A 12767-nucleotide genomic window follows, 5' to 3' on the forward strand; every position below is an offset into this window, starting at 1 on the left:
AACATTCCACATTGCTGTAATTTCGTGATTGCAAGTATTTTGATCCTTTTCTTTCCGGCTTTTACCGATTTTAGATTATCGTTGTGTAATGAAAGTAATGTCTTATTATTATTAAAAATATACTTACTCTTGTCAGCTTCAGATTCCGAAAAAATCTTGTCTCTTGCAACTGTAACATAATTATTAATTATTATTATTAGAAAATAAATACCTTTAGAGCTGTTTGCAAATACAAGTAGTTACATACTCATACCACTACCAACTTACATAATATAGCAAAGCTACTAACAATTATAAACTCTGGCAACCGACTCCGATTATCTATACCTACTAATATTATAAAGCCGAAGAGTTTGTTTGTTTGTTTGCTTGAACACGCTAATCTCGGGAAGTACTGGTCGGATTTGAAAAATTCTTTCAGTGTTATTGCCCATTTATCGAGGAAGCCTATAAGCTATATAATATTATCCCCGTATTCCTACTGGAACGGAAACCACGCCGGTGATATCGCGCGGCGTCAGCTAGTGTAAAATAAAGTCCTAAATCATAAAGACAGGTTTTTAATACAAACTCAAAAGTTGTTAGGGGAAATTAAGTGTCTTGAAGTGAAAAGCTCAGGCGTCGCGGAGACCTATTTGATTCGATAGATTTTGTTGTCATTTTATGATAATTATAATTATGATAGTGGTTATACACCGCTGGATAACCCACCACTAACACAGTCCTTTTCCAAATAATTGGAGGGGAACGGGAATCTTAAAGTCTTATTTAAAAGATATGACAATAACTCTATAAGTACTAAAAAACAACGGGGTGCACTCCGGGAGTGTCGGTAGAAGTGGAAACTTGAACATTAACGTTGTGCATTTTTGAATATTTTGGAATGGTCACATTATTATTTACCTCAGTGGTTCAAATTCGAATAATGGACCAGGCGCTGTGAGGTACTGCGTGTGCCTAATTCGATGACCGCATGTACCTATACAGTTTTGGATTCAGGAAAGCACGCAGATTACGATTTTGCACATGACCAGAAGGTTTGTTGGACCATTCGGCCATTCCTTTGTACCCCATCCTATCCCGTGTCTAGAATTAGAATCAAATAATACGATGAAAATGCTTACTCTCGTCAATTGAATATTGAGATAAATACTTTGAATTCTTGTCTATTGTATCTGTAAAATAATAATTATTACTTAGGTAGGTATATTAAAAAAATTAAAAAAAATAACTTATACTAAAAAAACAATGATTTTTACTAAGTAATACTGATAAAGCTGTTTAATTATTTATTTTGACAACCGGCTCATAGGATTATTTAAAATAGACACAATGATCAACCCCCTTTAATATGATGCGAGTATATTAAAGTGCCTCTATTTAATATAGTATAATTATTGTGCCTCTGACTATATTAGAATCGGAAAGTGAAATGACTTGCCTGCCATATCCGTGGCTAAGTTAGCGGGAGTTGAAACCAAGTTGGTTAGTTGGGAATTAATTACTCGGAATAAATTTGGGTCGTCATGATCACTTTTCAGCACCTTAGCATTTTCTAACCTAAAAGCAATGTAATTTTAGTATCAAAACCTATGCCAAATACAAGTTCTCTAATTAGTAGATATTATTTAATGAGAATAAATGTAGTGTTTCAAGTAGGTGTTTACTCTACTTCTACTCTCGACACTAGTCGAGAAAAATTAACCTTCTAAAATTCGTTACAATGGAAGGAAAAATACAAGCGGTATCTCATTCGACGTAAATTCGGTGGAATAAAATTCTGAGAAAGACGTATTTTTTTTCTGCAAGCTAAAATTGCAGGTTTTATAACCTAAAAACAAAACTTTGAAATGGGGGAAAATCTATACTATATAAAAACGGATTTATCTTATCATGGCCTTGAACTGTTCGTGAAGGTATAGGGAAAGATTAAAAGGTAAGAAAAAATTAAAATCCTGCCGGGAAAAGCAAAAAAGCAACCCTTTTCTATCTCCCACATAAACGTTTAAGAGTCGGACTCGGATATTATTACTTTTCGAGTACTAAATATATGAATTTAAAGTTCTGAAAAAATATGAATTAATTTCAAGGCCAAGGAACCAACTACCGTCGGCAAAAATCTTTTTGATTTTTCTTTCCTTCTAAAGACCTCCTCATCAGTGTTGCAGTTGAACGCATTCTCTAACTTCATAGAGGTCCAGATGGACTGACGACATCGAGCGAGTCGCAGGGATTCGCTGGATGCAGGCGGCTCATGATCGTTACGTTTGGAAGTCCCTACAAAAGGCCTATGTCCTGCAGTGGACGTCCATCGGCTGATATGATGATGATATTTTCTGTCTGTCTGTCATGTTTCGCAAAATTACTAAACAAACTACATTCTTAATAAACTGTCGATTAAGTGACATTTGTTTACTAAAAATTACCGTCTTATCTACAAATAGAACATTTTTTTATAATCTTACTGTTGCGCTGCAATATCATTAGTTTCGGCAAAACTCCCTTTTGTAAACAATGTTTCATTGTCGTGGCCGTCCATTGCTTTCAGTAATATTTGAAACGCTGGGCCTTTATCTTCTGCAATTACATCGTATTTATATTTTTAAATATCAAGAGTACGTTGCCACTTACCATTTAGGTAGAGTAGCTTCCAATTAATAAAATTACTTACTGTTATATTCTGCATGCTGTGCTAGATAGTTTGAACAAATTTCAATCACATCTGAAACAAAATGACCTCTTACTAAATTAATTTCTTAACCTTTACGAAATCTTGCCACTCATATTTAAGAAACTCTGAATTAAATAATATATCTGAAATACATTTTTGTCGAATTCTCGCATACACACAGTCGATCCCGATCTGATGATCTATCTGAATTATTTGTTTAAATTACCCACATTATCGGAGCAATGTTAAATCTAACCGTTAATTTATTATAACGATGAAAATATTACCTTGCATTTCTTGAACAATAGATTTAGGTGTGTCAGGTTTAACTGCAGTGTCCAAGTCTTTTTTAATACTGTCTGCTAATGATGCATTAAAATCCGTCGCTTCAAAACTAGGCGTAAGTCTTAATCTAGAAAAAGCGTATAATTATATTACGTTCTATAATAAATAATTTATGGTAATTTACACACATTTATTGGTCCATTGTCAAAGAATGTCAACGTACTTATCAGCGGCTTCTATATAAGTTTGATGAAATTTTTTATAAGTGAGCAACTGCTTATCACCATTTTTATACATAGTGTCAGTCAAAATCAAAAAAGCTTTTAGCATTTTACCTACAAAGAAAATTATTACAGTAAATAGAACTCTGTTAAATAAAAAATCAAGACAATAAAAACAGTGATAAGTACATACCAGTAAAATTTAAGTACGCCGCTTGAGCTGTAAAAAAAATGTTCAACAAAGTTATGAAGTAATCGCATCAAATTTAACTATACTTAGAAGTATAGATGTTCCATTTTAAGTATGATAAAGGTTATTTAAAGGGGATCATGTTGAACTCATGAGTTCACGGAGATCCCCCGGGGATCGGGCTAGGGGATCCTGGTGGACCATCACGGTTTGTTAGAATTGTAGCATGTAGCACTTAAAGATCAATTACCAAGAGATGGCGCCTACTCACATATTGACATTCTTGTGTATGTGTTTGGAAAATTGTGACGACATACTAAAGGTACCTCATGAAAAGCTCTTAATTATTAAAAAGCTTATTTATTCAATTATTAAATATATAAAAAACAAAGCAACCGATGACTATATTATTTGAAATGTTTCGTGTAAATACATACACATAATATAATACCTATGATAATTACCTAGGTAATAGTTATAAACTACCTATGTGTTTCGGTTTTCATCACGACTTTTCACAAGCGTCTGTAATTAGAATAAAATATTACCTATCAATATATTCAAGAAAGAAATGCTTACATTCGTCAAGTGCGTATTGTGATAAATATTTTGAACTCTTGTCTACTGCATCTGTAAAATAATAATTATTAGCTATTAGAAAATAAAGCACTTTCAACATACCTACTAGAAGGACGTAGGTATATAATAGACTTTTCCTAACACAAGTAGGTACGTAGCTACACACATTCATCCTTCTCCTTAATATTGTTTCTACAAGTTCCATGTTAATGTAACTGAGATGAGACATAGACATTTTTGTGCATTTCAATTCTACGTTTGGCTTACAGGAGTCGTTATTTGTGATAAAAAAATCTTCATTCGCAAAAAAAATATGTCGAAAAAAACTCTTGCCTGCCATATCCGCACTAAGATCACGCGGAGTCTGATGTTCAACTAATTTTGTTAGTTTAGAATGAATTTCTTGAGATAAATTTGGGTCGTCATGATCACTTCTCAAGTCCTTAGCATTCTCTAATCTAAAACCAATAATTTCGAAACGAGATAATGTACAATTTGTAGGACATTGTGGTACGTGAAGGGTCTCTGCTCTATATCCCCTGGCTGTACCGACATCATCATTATCATCAGCCTATTTTAACGGCACACTACAGAGTCAGACTTCCCTCTTTATAAGAGAGGGAATATGGAGCTTAGACCCACAACGCGAACCGACATAAATGTACCAAATTTAACATTTTTATCTAATCTTACTGTTCTCCTGCTTGAGTATAAGTTCTCGTAATCTTCCCTATCGTAAAAAATGTTTCACCGCCTTTTTTACGCATTTCTTTCAGTAATAGTTGGAATGCCGGTCCTTTGGCTTCTGCAATGACACCGGGTTTTTTTAAAATACATATCTACATAGACAGTTTCTATATAGTTTCCAGTTAACCAAAGTACTTAGTACTTACTGTTATATTCTGCATTCTGTGCTAGATAATTTGAAGTAATTTCGATCACATCTAAAACAAAAGGAATAGACGCACATTTTACTAAACACATTATTTTCTTAATAATAACAACATATTATTTAGGACTAGGTATATATACGAATTCTTATCGCTCGCATTTCACAAAATCCCCTTGAGTAACTTAGTCTTATGAATCCGGAAACTGATATTTTTCATACTTTGACAGCTCGCATTAATCAATAACTCCGTCATATTATCAAAATATATATCCAGCTCGCATTAAGCAATAACTCCCGTCATATTATTAAAATATATATCCAGCTCGCATTAAGCAATAACTCCGTCATATTATCAAAATATATATCCAGCTCGCATTAAGCAATAACTCCGTCATATTATCAAAATATATATCCAGCTCGCATTAAGCAATAACTACATCATATTATCAAAATATATATCCAGCTCGCATTAAGCAATAACTCCCGTCATATTATCAAAATATATATCCACCTATCAGAACTCTCTGTTCACAACATTAATTAAATGAAAAACATTACCTTTCATAGGACCAGCAAGATTTTGCGGTGTATCAGGTCTCGTAGCAGTGTCTAAGTCTGTTTTAATCTTATCTGCTAATGATGTATCAAACTGCGTTGCATCAAAACTTGGCGTGAGTTTTAATCTAGAAAAAGCGGATAATTAGGTACAGCATTCCATTTATTATTATTTTTGACATTCAGACAGTTAAAAGAAGTCCATCATCTTCAAATATTCACTTACTTATCGGCTGCTTCTTTGTAAGTTTGAATAAATTTCCCATGAGTGAGCAACTGCTCGTCACCTTTTTTATTCATAGAGTCAGTCAAAATCTTAAACGCTTCTAACATTTCACCTATAAAGACAATCATAATTGACACCAAATAGAAAACCATTTAAGAATTGTAGACACAAAAAACAGTGACAAGTATAAATACATACCAGTAAAATTTAAGTGTGCCAGCTGAGCTGTAAAAGTGTTTAACAAAGTTATTAATACAAATACTGAAATAATAGTATTTAATAATACTTTCAAAGTAGGTATAAAACAAATACGCACGTCCCTTTTGTTTTTTCTGACCCTAAAAATAAAGAAATATCTTTGGTTTAGAATAATTAAATTAAAATAATTATGATTTGGACTACATACTATACTACTATATCTACGTAACTCAAATATTATATAATTCACAGAAGCAAATAATGAAGGAAACGCATAAAAACTAAAGCCAAATCAACAATAAAGCTGTAAGACTAATTTTCAAAACCATCCTTCATTGTCCACTTCTATACAAATGAACACGATCATTATTGTCTTGGGAAAATCATGGAAAATGAAGTATGATTTTAATTCTTAACTAGGAAAGATAAACTTGAAACTATGTAATATATAATAGAGGTTTTTATTAAAATACTTCTCCTACAGGCACTTAAAAATTAAATATTATCGGAACGATACCTGGATCGTATTCATTTGCATTTATAATAAAGACGTAAGGTTTAAATAAATAAAATATCCTTTCGATAATAGAACTTTTTCTATTTTTTGAGCTTCTTTGATTCTACTTAGGTAATTATTATTGTATCATTGTTGTATATTGTTTTCATTTCAAATTATTTATTCAACAACATCAAGTAGGTGCTGTTGATTCTGGTTTTATTGTACTGTTTGGTAGAACTGTTTCGAAAGCATTTTTGCTCCGTGATAATTTCCTGTCGCTTGCTTCATCCTATAGTTTTAATAATTAAATGAATGTTCGTAGGTGCTATCAACGTTATGATCAATAAATTACTAAAAATAATACTTACATCGCCCATCATTTTCAGAAAATTATCAGCAAAACCCGTGTCACCCTGCTCATCACCTCCTGTAACGTCTGAAACAATACACACAAACATACAATAAATAGATACACCCTATGTAATATATACTACCTACTGTTTCAAAAAACCTTGTAACACAGAGTCGCTGTCTACAAACAATTCTGTAAAAAAAAATATAACACTGATGCCTCTTGCACTGTGAAAGCTAAATTGAAAGATAAAAGTATTTAATTCATGTTCCCTTTTGTTAAATCAATTTGGCACCATTATATCCTCCTAAGTTCTAAAACAAATGGTTCTTGAAACTACAACGTAGTTCGTGCTCACCTATTATTTACGCAAAGAAACATTTGAAGGTTTTGGTGTGTTAGCCGGTGTTTCAGCAGGAGTAGCAGCAGGTAAACTGCCACGAGAGCCTGAAGTTTGCATTGTCCCCGTTGAAGCGTAATGGTCAAGCGGCTTATCCGTATCACCAATGATTTGTTCCACTTCTTCTCGGAAGAAAAACGTACTAACTTCAATTTTGATTACTCATTCATCAATCATCGTCATTCAAACTTGCCCTCATTAAAAAACTGTGCTTGGAGAGAATAGCTATAACTAAATGTTACTAATGATAGACATTTGATCTATCTACAAGAAATTTTAACATTATTTTTGAGAAATGAGTCACTAGGCTTAGGAACAATATGTTACATCGAATTATTTTTATACGGTCACCACTATCATCATCAGCCGATGAATGTTCTGCTGGACGTAGGTCTCTTGTAGGTATCTACTTCCAAAACCCACAGACCCACGGACACCTGCCCCTGTAGCCAAGTGACACGTTGATTAACTTTCTACGATCGCAGACACCAGTACCATGGGACCTCCTTCATCCATCCGATCTTTCAATGCCACTTCAGCTTGTTTTGCCAATCAGACAATTCACACAATACCGATTTCGTAAGGATAGCAATAATGTACCTAAATGAAGATTTCTGACTTTGGCATGAACGTTTAAATATTACATAAAATTTAAAACAACTGACACAATTTCAACCGCTACCTTACGAGTGTTACCTTTCGTCGTGAAAGTAGATATAAAATCAAGATTACCCCTATGACATTGTTCCCAAACTTTGTAAATATAAATTAAATTATAATATTTTATTTTACCGACGTCTTCGTCGAAGTCCATCATTAGCATACGGTCGTCACTTTCAGCAAGAATGTCGTCTATCCAAACCGCTACCTGAAACAAACAATTTAAAAGCTCAGCCCCTGCATTATTTACAGTTACAGCTGTGACGTTGTTCATTTCTACGGCAACTTGGTTGTTAGTGATATTTATTTTAACATACCATGCACATAGAGTTCAAATTCAAATAAAACAAGTTATAGGCGGAAAAATCGTCGACGAGTCTAAAAATAGCCGAATCGCACTGCAAGAGTCTTATCTACACGTCAACTTTGTGCTACATGTAACTGCAAAACTCCCCAGTAATCGTTGTCTTAATAGAATCTGATTGATTACACGACAGTAAAAATACATACTTTATCTGACATTTCCATCATAAACTTAGCTTTCGGATGAGTGCAGAGTCGTGACGGTGGCTTCATGTTTATATTTCTACAAACATCTTCCAGGATGATATTGGATAAACGCAGCATCCTACAGAAACAGATAATACAATAATTATGACATTTGTATAGCGTTAAAAACTGATGGGCAATACACACGGAAAATTTAACTGAACAGTTTTTAACGGGTTACTGTGAAAACAACTGAATCATGCATTTTGAAATTTAAATCGTAATAAGGAAAAGCCTTAGACGTGCTACAGACGTTCACTTTCAACTGTAAGTATAGTATTGTTTAATCCCTAATAAAAAAAACTGTATCAACAGTTAAAACTAATGGACAATTTAAGTGAACTGGACAATTTAACTGTATTAATAATTAAATACTGTTCAGTTAGGTTTGCAGTTTACTGTGAAAACAACTGAACATGTATTTTGATATTCAAATCGTAATCGTTGTTAGACAAGTTGTTGATTTATTTTCTTTTGCCGTTAGACATAACATTTCTACGTTCGTGTATTTCTGTAGATATTTAGCTAAGGATTACTAAAAACAAAAGGTAAGTAGAAAGACGTTTACCCGTCAGCCAAGGCGTAGGAGCCTGCCCTCGAAAGCCGCTGTTGAATCCCTCTGGCGAAGGCCACAGTAGCGTTGCGTGCCCATGTGAACCTCTTATCGTCATAAATCGCCATCATGTCTTTTTTTATTTGATTTTCTCCACGCACACTGAAAACCGTTTTGGTATAGTTGTAAAAATTAATGCAGAGGGTTGCAGGGAGCCGCTAGATGCTGACGTCTCGAGACCGAGGAGTTTGGAAGTTTATACAAGAGGATCAGCTGTCCTCAGTCAGCAATTATCATGTCCACAGTCCAGCTGACATTATCGACTGATAATGATGATGAGGAACAGAGGTAGGTTCATTGGATATTTTGGTAGGTAATTTGTATAAACATCTATCATCTATTTTATACTATTAAATATGCTACGTGCCTACAAAATTACCGCAATAAGTGATCCGAATTTAGCTACTCCACTGAGAGTTTACTTACATGATAAATATTTATGTATTATGTATTTATGTTTCAACGCGCTAGTGACATGTAATAGTATAAAATCTATAACTGGCTAGCAAGTAGGCAGGGTACTTACGTTGCAAACTTTTTCTTTGTCTTTCGGAGATTAACAAAGTATTCATACGCTTGATCAGGTTTGAAAGGTTCGTCAGCGTCTAACATAGAACGCAGTCGAGCAATCTGTAACATTTGTTTTATAAAATGTGTAAGTGTTCCCGTTTATTGAACAAATGCGTCAGTTAAATCCCTCTACAAAAAAATCCCATCACTTTAAGTGTGAAACTAATTATAAGGTTCTAAGAGATTTGTCTAGGACCGCATCATCAGATCCTGACATTAGGACCATAGAGACCCTCCTTGGAGAATATTGGTGTTCTCCAAGGAGGGTCTCTATGGTATGGTATAGGCGATGCCAAGCCAGTGATGTTTCAATTCAAGCCGTTTAAATTACGTAATTTCTGTAGTTCTTTCAGAAACGGCTTTAATTAAAACACTGGATTGGCACCGCCTTCAAACTGATCAGAAGGTAGCACATAGGTAAGATGTTATTTTTTGCTTTTTAGTTTAGGTTATTTTTGAGTTGGAAGTCGGTTGAATTTTTTTTTATTAAAATGTTTTATTTTTTAATTTTTAGTGTTAGCATACCTACGGAGTGTGAACAAATATTGATAAGCAATTAGCTGAAACGTTATTTTTTTATGATAAGTACCTAAATCCTACAACCCCAATTTTGAGAATACTACCTTAACTCATTTACAAAATTTCACTCCCCTTTTATATCCACTCGTATATATACTTTTATATCCTTCGTCTTCATCACTAGCCCCTAATACAGTGACAACCCATCTAGGTGGAAAGTTCTCATCAATACTAATTTATCAAGTCCAAACACAAGGTAGCTACTGTGAACCGTTGAGGAGTTCTCTTCACTCTCCTTCGTCTTCATCACCAGACCCCTAATACAATCACAAACCATCTAGGTGGAATGTTCTCATCAATGCAAATTTATCAAGTCCAAACACAAGGTAGATACTGTGAACCGCCGAGAAGTTCTCTTCACTGGCCTTCGTCTTCATCACCAGACCCTTAATACAGTCACAACCCATCTAGGTGGAAAGATCTCATCAATACAAATTTATCAAGTCCAAACACAAGGTAGCTACTGTGAACCGTCGATGAGTACTCTTCACTCGCCTTCGGCTCCATCATCAGACCAACTCCAGACCTTCATAAAATTGTAGTGGTTTAAAATACCTTATGGAAACACTAACAAACGCACTAGCCGTTTCTACAATTTCCGAAAGTTCTCCTCGATTTCTCCAGGATGCCATGATTTTCTCCATTTTTCATGTCAGATCCTGACATGAAAAAATGGGACCACCCTAACCCTTCAAAACAAAAAAAGAATTTTCAAAATCGGCCTATAAATGACGGAATTATCGCTGGACATACATAAAAAAAAAAAAAAAACATATATACAGCCGAACGTAGAACCTCCTCCTTTTTGGAAGTCGGTTAAAAAAAACATACATAAAGCCGAACGTAGAACCTCCTCCTTTTTGGAAGTCTGTTAAAAATAGGTATTATCCACTGTCCAAGCGCAGACGTCGGACCACTATGCGGGTTGCGGGGCGCGGGGTCACCGCGCCGCCCCGTCGTGCCAGCGACCGACGCGCGAACAGCCGAACACTTCGAAATTGACTCGCACGGACTGTGTGCGCATACACAATACATATTGTTGTTTGGTCTTTTATATACTTAAATAAAATTCACGAAGAGAACCAGTATTCATATTTACAACCACCAGCTCGTTAACACATCACTACCACTTAAATAGACAACACTCGCTCATTCATGTGGATTAAAGGAAGATTTTCCAGAATTCACATACAAAGACGTAATGTACTTGGGAAATAAATAATATTGATGCTGCAAATAGTTCTTCACTGGTTATAATATTTCTGCTATTAATAAAAGGTTTACATAATTAGTAAACTGAAAAAAATTACATGGTGTGACAAACATGAAGCTGTATTTGACTTTACCTAAGCTAAAATAAGACCGCGTAATAAATAATCGTCTGCATGATCGAATCAGAAATAAGGAGATTAGCAGACAAACCAAAGTCACTAACATAGCTCAGTGAGTTGCGAAGCTGAAGTGGCAATGGGCAGGCTACATAGTTCGAAGAGCCGATGGACGTTGGTGTCCCAAGGTGCTGAAAAGGCCCCGCAATGGAAAGCGCAGTGTTCGACCCTCCACTAGGTGGACTGAGAACATAAAGAGGGTTGCAGGGAGTCGCTGGATGCTGGCGTCTCGAGACCTTTGTGCTTGGAAGTCCATGCAAGAGGCCTATGTCCTGCAGTGGACGTCCATCGGCTGATAATGATGATGAATGAAGCTAAAATAAATATATTTTAAGTAGACAAGGGCATTATTCGACATGCTAACCGTTTCGGCCGGTAGAGTATGAGCTCTCTCCCGCCACAGATAAATAATAGTCCGACGAGCAGGCTTGGCCATGTGCTCCAAGCGATCGGTCAGCACCGCCCCGTGCCGACGCAGGCACCGCGCGTGTGATCGCATGGCTCGTTTACTCATCTTCATGTCTGTGGCTTTCAGGCCTCTGAAGACAAAACCGTATGGTCAAAGAAGAAAAGGAAATATTTGTATTTTTGTATGTAAGGAATAAACTTAAACCTATTGGACAGGTTTGAAAAATTAGCTAAAGAAAGCTACGTTATCAGGGAGTAACTGTTATATTTTATCGTTTGTAGGTATTTCAATGGGAATAGGAATTACGCAGGTGAAACCGCTGAGGTTCTGTTACCTTTAATTCAAATGATAGCTTGATTTGAATCATCTTGAAAGTAAATACCTAATTTTATAGAATTTTATAGATGAATCATTACAAATTTTTGGTACCTAGACAGATTTAAAATCAATTATTAAATAATTCATATTTGTTACACGTTCCAGTGAATCGCATGCATTAGAAATCGTAAACGTTATTTTTCCAAGGAATTATTTATATAGCGAATTTATATTCAAGGTGTGTCGTTTCGCTCACGTATTCCTTCTAATACCTACCTACTTAATAGAAAATTTTGCTATTCAATGTACTCGTGGATTAAGTGGGAGGTTTTCTTAAGAATACCGAAGTACTAAGTGTTTGAAAAACAGCTAGTAATAGTCCGTTGAGGATATTGAGCTTTTGCAAGTACTCTGTAGTACGTATACGAGAATTAAGTGGGAGGTTTTCTTCAGGATACCGAAGTACTAAGTGTTTGGAACAGCTGCTAGTAATACTGCGTTGAGGATAATTGACTTTTTGCAAATGGTCTGTAATACGTATACGTGTATTAAATGGGAGGTTTTCTTTAGGATACCGAAGTACTGAATGTATGGAAGAGCTGCTAGTAATACT

General features: G+C 35.0%; 1 pseudogene; it reads right to left on the minus strand.

The window, feature by feature from the left end:
• Window positions 1–11959, minus strand: part of LOC112051072 (uncharacterized) — a 25391-nt pseudogene extending 13432 nt beyond the window's left edge.
• Window positions 11960–12767: the final 808 nt, after the last annotated feature.

Source organism: Bicyclus anynana, chromosome 1, assembly GCF_947172395.1.
Source record: "Bicyclus anynana chromosome 1, ilBicAnyn1.1, whole genome shotgun sequence".
NCBI lineage: Eukaryota > Metazoa > Arthropoda > Insecta > Lepidoptera > Nymphalidae > Bicyclus > Bicyclus anynana.